General features: G+C 48.1%; 1 protein-coding gene across 1 annotated transcript in view; it reads right to left on the reverse strand.

Moving 5' to 3' along the window:
- Uck2 (uridine-cytidine kinase 2) overlaps window positions 1-6631 on the reverse strand; it is a 66697-nt gene that overhangs the window by 59361 nt on the left and 705 nt on the right. The gene's annotated exons all lie outside the window — the stretch shown is intronic.

Here is a 6631-nt window from a genome sequence, read left to right on the forward strand (position 1 = left end):
ACTCGATGGAGTAATTTTTTCAAATGTGGCAACCATGAAAGACTCAACCCAAATATTCACTTTATTTATTTATTTTTTTTTTTTTTGGTGGAACCAGGGATTGAACTCAGGCCCTTGCACTTGCCAGGCAGGCTGAGCTATCTCCCCAGCCCCCAAACATTCACTGTTAACAACAAAATTACTATCACCAACGTCTCCAGGTGTGAAGGCCAGCCTGAACTTATACATAGTGAGGCTGTCTGAAAAGAAAAAAAGAACAAAATAGCCAGGTGTGGCGGCGTGCCCCTGTAAAGTCTGTAATCCCAGCACTGGTAGGAGTATCATCCCAAATTCAAGACCCATCTGGGCTACAATGTGAGCTCAAGGCTAGCCTCAACTGCACAGTGAGACCCTATCTCAAAAAAAAAAAAAAAAAAAAAAAAAGAGAGAATATCACCAAAGTCATCCAAGAATTGATTATTCTTTTTAAAAAGTTTTATTTTAATCACAATATTTTATTTTTTATTTTATTTATTTGTCTTTGAGACAGGGTCTCCTTATGCAGTTGAGGCTGGCCTTGAGCTCCCTTTGTAGCCCAGGCTGGTCTCAAACTCAACGATCCTCCTGCCTCAGCCTCCTAAGTGCTGGGATTACAGGTGTACACAACCAGGCCCAGCCTTAATCACAACATTTTAATAAAGGGCTTTATATTAAATTGTATTTCTAAATATTTCACTGTACCCATCCTTTCATAATTATTTTTGTATTTCATATTTATAAATGGATTATGAATCACCTATGTATGATACATATGAGGAAATGACCACCACATGCTTCACTAGGCTTAATGATAAAAAAAGACTTAAAGTATACACACACACACACACACACACACACACACACACATATGAAATGTATAACATCTGGAAACCCAGCACCCTGGGAAGCTGAGGCAGGAGGCTCAGAAGTTTGAGCTAAAGGTGAGCAACTAAAACAAATTAGCTAAATCCTGTCCTAAAATAAAGTCAGGATGTAGCACCGGGCAAAGGTCATGAAGTTAAATCCAGAACACACAGCATCACCATCAGGTGGGAGAAAAAAAAAAAAAAAAAAAAAAATGGAGACACACATTGAGAAGTTTTCAAAGCCTTGAAGATTCCATCAGCACCATTACAGTGCTCACTGGCCAAAAAAACAAGTCAGGCCTTCAGCAGTGGAATCCTCAGGTACCTGAGTCCGCGTCGCAGGCCCCACACGACTGACTGTCCAAAGGAATGGCCGCACGCAGAGTCCCCAAGCGCACTCTATGCCTACAGGGGCACCAAGGTCAGGGAGCCAGACAGGTAGGCTCTGACACAGACTGCGAAGACCCTCATGCGCGGAAGAAGGATGAGCCCAGAGGGAAGGCAGCTGCAGGCCAGGAACCCCAGGACCACAGATCAAGCGCTGCTCCCCCCAATAGGTGCTCTGCTAGGTGTAGCCCAGGAACAAGATGTGAGGATTGGAGGCAGAGCAAACAGCAGTACAGACTGAAGTCCTGGAGTAGGGGAACAGGAGTGTGAGTGGGTGGGCAGCCAGGGCAAGGACAAAATAAAAGATAGCAGGAAACAGGGCTTAGTAGAGATGGCATTACGGCTATGCCTGAATACCCCTAAAGCCTCCTGCAGTCCTAGGTGGGACCCCTGCAGTCCTAGATGACTGGATCTAGAGGGCGAGACTGATTCATGGTGCAGTGTGAGGATGAAGGGTGGATGCTTATTTTTATCAGTCCACTGGTTGACTTGGCGCTGCCCTAATTCGGTAGCCTGGACACAACACAAGGGACAGACAGAGGCTTGTCTTTCTCCCTGTTGCTTTGCTAACTTCTGCCTGTATTGAACTCTTCATCCTCTGCAAAGCCCCTCTGCCATGTACCACCCTGCCTTACAGCCAGCCAATTATGGCCTAAAATCTCTCAAACTGTGAGCTAAATAAACCCTCCCTCAGCTTGTGGGTGTTGGGCATTTTGTCTCAGCAATGAGAAAAGTAACTAAGACAGATGGGAAGATTTGGGAATGGGGAGGGATGGGGGAGGGAGGAAAGCGAGAGGAGGAGGACGACCAGGGCTCACCATGAGTATGCACCAATTTCCCACAACTGAGGTATTTACTATGCATTGCAAAACATATACTGCCAGGAGCAGTGGCACACACCTGTAATCCCTGCACTTGGGAGGTTGAGGCAGGAGGACTGCCTTGAATTTGGACCAGCCAGGGCACCAGCCTGCGCTACACAAGCAAGGGCAAGGCCAATCAGTCAGAACTACACAGTGAGAACCTGCCTCAAAGAATAAATAAATAAACCTAATAAGAGAGGAAAATTTAAAAAAAAATTAAACTTAAAAAAGAATTTAACTCAGCCCCAAATAGTAAACAGCTTCTCAAAAAAATTAAAACTACCAGTCATTGTTCAGAAAAAAATGAGCCCAAGCAGCAAAGCTGTCCCCCGGCACCCAGTAGAGGGAGGGTCTGGAGCAGGCCATCTGGCCAGACCGGTGGCTGCTGAGTCCCAAGGACAGGGCAGGGCAGACCAAGGCGACATGGCACAGGGCGCACTGCGAGATGCTCCAAAAGCAGATGCTGAGTCACGGTCAGGCTGCGCGAGGAGACAGCCGCACCTCCACCTCCGAAGGGAGCACTTTCCTCTCCGGTCCTGTATTACTCATGTGCAGACCACTCTCCCCTAAGAATACCCGCAGCGCGTGGTTGCCGCATGCAGAAGTTTTGAGCAGGCACAGAAGGGAAAACTGCACCGCCCACTTCCGATTCTACCACGTGAAAAGCACCGCTTCTAACCTCTTCCAACCTTTCTCATTCACCGACTGGGAAAACAGCTGCCTGGCCCATTTCAAAGGGGAAGAAACAATCAAATTCTCTAAGGATAAATCACAGCCTGATGAGGAAAAGCAGGGCAAGCAGTGTGGTGCTAACTGCCTGGAATCCCAACTATTTGGGAGGCTGAGGCAGGAGTAATACAGGTTGGAGGCCAGCCTGGGTGATTTAGCAAGGTCTTATCTGACAGAAGAAAATAGAAAGGTCTGGTGATGTAGCTCAATGCTCTCTGGATTAATCCCAAAGAAAACAAAGTCAATAAGCAGTAAAAGCACTCAGGACAGAGACTTCCTTGACTATTTCCTTCTATCTCAATGTCACCTCAGTCTACACATTTAACATGTCAGTATCTCTCACAGAACCTAAATTACAGAGGAAGCAGCCAGCAGGCAGGCACAGGACAAGGCAAGCTGAGGTAAACCTACAGAAGCTAAAGAGAAACATAATTCTGATGAAAATGGCTAACTAAACTCTCTGGAGAAAGTACTAACACCATCGAGCCCTTCAAAAGTCCTATGGCCCATTCCTGAGAGGATCGTGAACCAAAAAAAGGACTGGTGACAGCAGTTCATAAAGCTATCTTTGTGAGCCACATGTGGTGGCACATGCCCCTACTGACAGTACTTGGGGAGGATGAGGCTGGAGGATCAAGGTTAGCCTGAGCTAGAAGGTGAATTCAAGGCTGGCCTGAACCACATAGCAAAACTTTCTCTCAAAAAAAAAAAAAAAAAAAAAGTCATACAGTGTTTGCCTGAATATGAAAGTACAGAGGGGGGCTATGTTTGAGGGGGGCGGGAGGCCGAGGGACCAGCCCTGTGCTGTACTCCACCCAATGCAGAGGTCAAGGTTTCCAAAAGGAGAAGAGGTAGACCACTACAAATGCACAGTAGAGAAGATCTGCGGGCTGTGTGTACCAGTCAGACTGAGGAATTAACAAAAATGTGCAGGAGAGGAAATATCACTTAAAAACTCAGGGCAATGCACGCATGCAAGTAAGTTTAAACTGTTTGGGTTTTGTTTCATCTTATTACCCCTAGACCTGTCCTTTAGGAGAAAATACAAAAATCTGACTTTTACCAAGATTAGAACAACCTCCTCAACCCACCAGTGTTAGGAGAGAATTTTGAATGACTCACCATGTCAACTTAGCAAAATTTACTCCTAAATTCTAATGCACTTTCATCTAACAAATGAAAAAAGTGATATACGGTTGCTATCAGTATCTTCCTTCTATGACCAAAATAATTTAGTCTGAGATAAAGTACTTGTATTCTGACTGCCACAACATTGAAGCAAATTAGAGCCGCACAGGGAAAGTCCCTCCTATCCCCACAAAGAACGATTTTTTTCTTATAAAGGAGGAAAGAAACAGTGGAAACCTACACTGCAGGGTGACAGTGCATACAAAGCCATCTGTATTTCCAGCTCCTTTTCAAGTTGACAATGCAAAGCTAGGTCCAAGCGGCACTAGTAGATCTAGTCCTAGTTCTGCCACCAACCACGTGACTGGAATGTTATTACTGAAGGCTTTTTTTTTTTAATGTATTTAGTACAGGGTCTCAGGATCTCACTACACGCTCAGACTCATTGTGATCCTCCTGTTTTCAGCCTCCCAAGTGCTGGGATTACAGGCTGGTGCCGTTATCTCAGCGTGCCCCAGAGGCGAGCCTGCACAGCATACCAGGGATCAAACTCTGGTCCCTGCATCTGCCTAAGCAGGTGCTTTAATCCACTAAGCTATCTGGCCAGCCCTGAAGGCTTCATTTTCTGCCACCTATTAATAATCTAAGCTGGCTGTGGTGATGCATGCCTATGATTCCAATATTCTCAAGGTTGAGACAAGAAGATCACAAGTTCAAGACCAGCCTGAGCTACCTAAGGAGACCCTGCCTCAAATAAAACAAAAAGAGACTGCATGTGCAGACCTTGGTTCCATTCTCAACAAGGTAAAAAACAGTTAAGTGACTACTGGACTCCAGAGGTCTACACTTCTATCTCAAAAACTGTCATTCTTTGGTGGTTCTTTAAAGTCTTCCTGCATGCCACACAGAGTTCAACTTGATTTGCTTCCAGCCACCACATTCAGGTTTGAGACTTCCAAAGGAGACCCAGTTTGCTGATGCTGGCCATTAAAACACAAGGAAAAAAAATAAAAATAAAAATAAAAAACTGGGTGTTCACCCTCCCCAGTAACCCCAAGCACTCTAAGACTGAGGGAGGAAGATCCACATTCAAACCCAACCTGGGCAACAGAACTTAATGAGACCTCGCGTCAAAATTAAAACTTAGAAAGGGCTGAGAATGTAGATCAGAGGAAAGGCCCTGGGTTCAATCCCAAGTACTGGGGGCAGCCACAAAGCACTTAGCTTTAATTCCCAGTTCCTTGGAATTGACACTAGGCACTGCAATAATAAAATCAAGATAAAATTACAGCAAACTGAATGCAACATGAAACTATGGAAGTCGCAGCGCTGCTTTTTAAAATAACAAAACAGATAAAGTAATCTTAAAGCAGTAACATTACCATGTGCCCAAAACGTACAACATGCTTTACAACCCCCGCAGGACCACAGCCCCTCCCCTTCTCTCCAAGCTAACTGTCTCCCACTCCTCCCCTGGTACCCGGGTGAGGAGCACAGCTTCCAGCATTCATCAACTGAGGACTCGTGGGGGGGGGGGGGGAGCGAGAACAGGCAGAATAGGTTTGTTCCACCTTTTCGGGTCTGTTTTCACCTCTGATAACTAAATTATTTAGATAGCAGCCGGCTCATTTTGTTTCTGTGTTCCAGTCAGCTAGCAGCAAGTTTGTGTCTTCCTCCACTAGGAGGACTGGACTTCAGGTTGACTTGGGGACTTCAATTCTATGCCAGGCATCACTCCTGGGAATATAGCCAAGAACAAAAATGAGTCCCAGACGACAGGATTACGTTCTAGAAACAAGGGGGCACCCAGAAAGGACTGGCATTCCGGTTTCGCTTTGAATTACTAGCACTACTAGTAAAGAACACATGTTACAACTTACAATTTAAAAAAAAAAAAAAAGCGCTTCACCTTATAAGCAAACAGATCATAAACTCCTAGGCCCTAAAGCCAGGAGCCTAGGATGGGATGAATTTCCTTCAGTAAGGAAGTTTCCAGCACCGGCCGCGTCTGGGCTTCCGTGCCCACGCGGTCCAGACCCAGAGGGGAAAATGCAAAACCAAAATGGAGGAGGGGCCTCCGGGAGGCGGCTCGCAGCACCAACCTCGTGGCCGCTCCTCATGGCGCCAAGCAGCCTTCCTGGCCCGCCGTGCCCGGAGCCCGCCGGCCGGGGCGCGCAGAGCCTTTCCGCGCGGCTCCCCCGGGGCGCGCAGGGAAGTTGCAGCCGGCGTGCCGGGGGGCGAAGCCGAAAGCCCCCTCTCGGAGGCAGTGAGGGAGCAAAGAAAGCACGGCCCGCGAGAGCTCCACCCTGCTCCACCTGCAGAAGGAGCCGGGGTGAAGCCACGACGCCTCTCCTCGCCTCCCTAATAAAACAAAGAAACGCGCTTCTGGGGCGCCCCACGCGCGAGCGCTCCCCTACCCGGGCGCCGAGGCGCGCACCGCCCGGGCGCCGCGGAGCAACTTTCTCCTGGCAGCAGCCCGCGCTTCCCCTTTCCATCCACGACAGAAGCCCGTGCGCCCCTGTCGCGGACGTCACCGCACCGGCGGGGCCCGGGCCCCTCCCCGGAGCCCCGCGACCTCGGCGGGGCTGCCCTTTCCCGGACGCCGCCTCGCGCGCTCCCGCCACCCGCGCTGCCCTCTCC

This window comes from Octodon degus, unplaced genomic scaffold (assembly GCF_000260255.1).
Source record: "Octodon degus isolate 3935 unplaced genomic scaffold, OctDeg1.0 scaffold00116, whole genome shotgun sequence".
Taxonomy (NCBI): Eukaryota; Metazoa; Chordata; class Mammalia; order Rodentia; family Octodontidae; genus Octodon; species Octodon degus.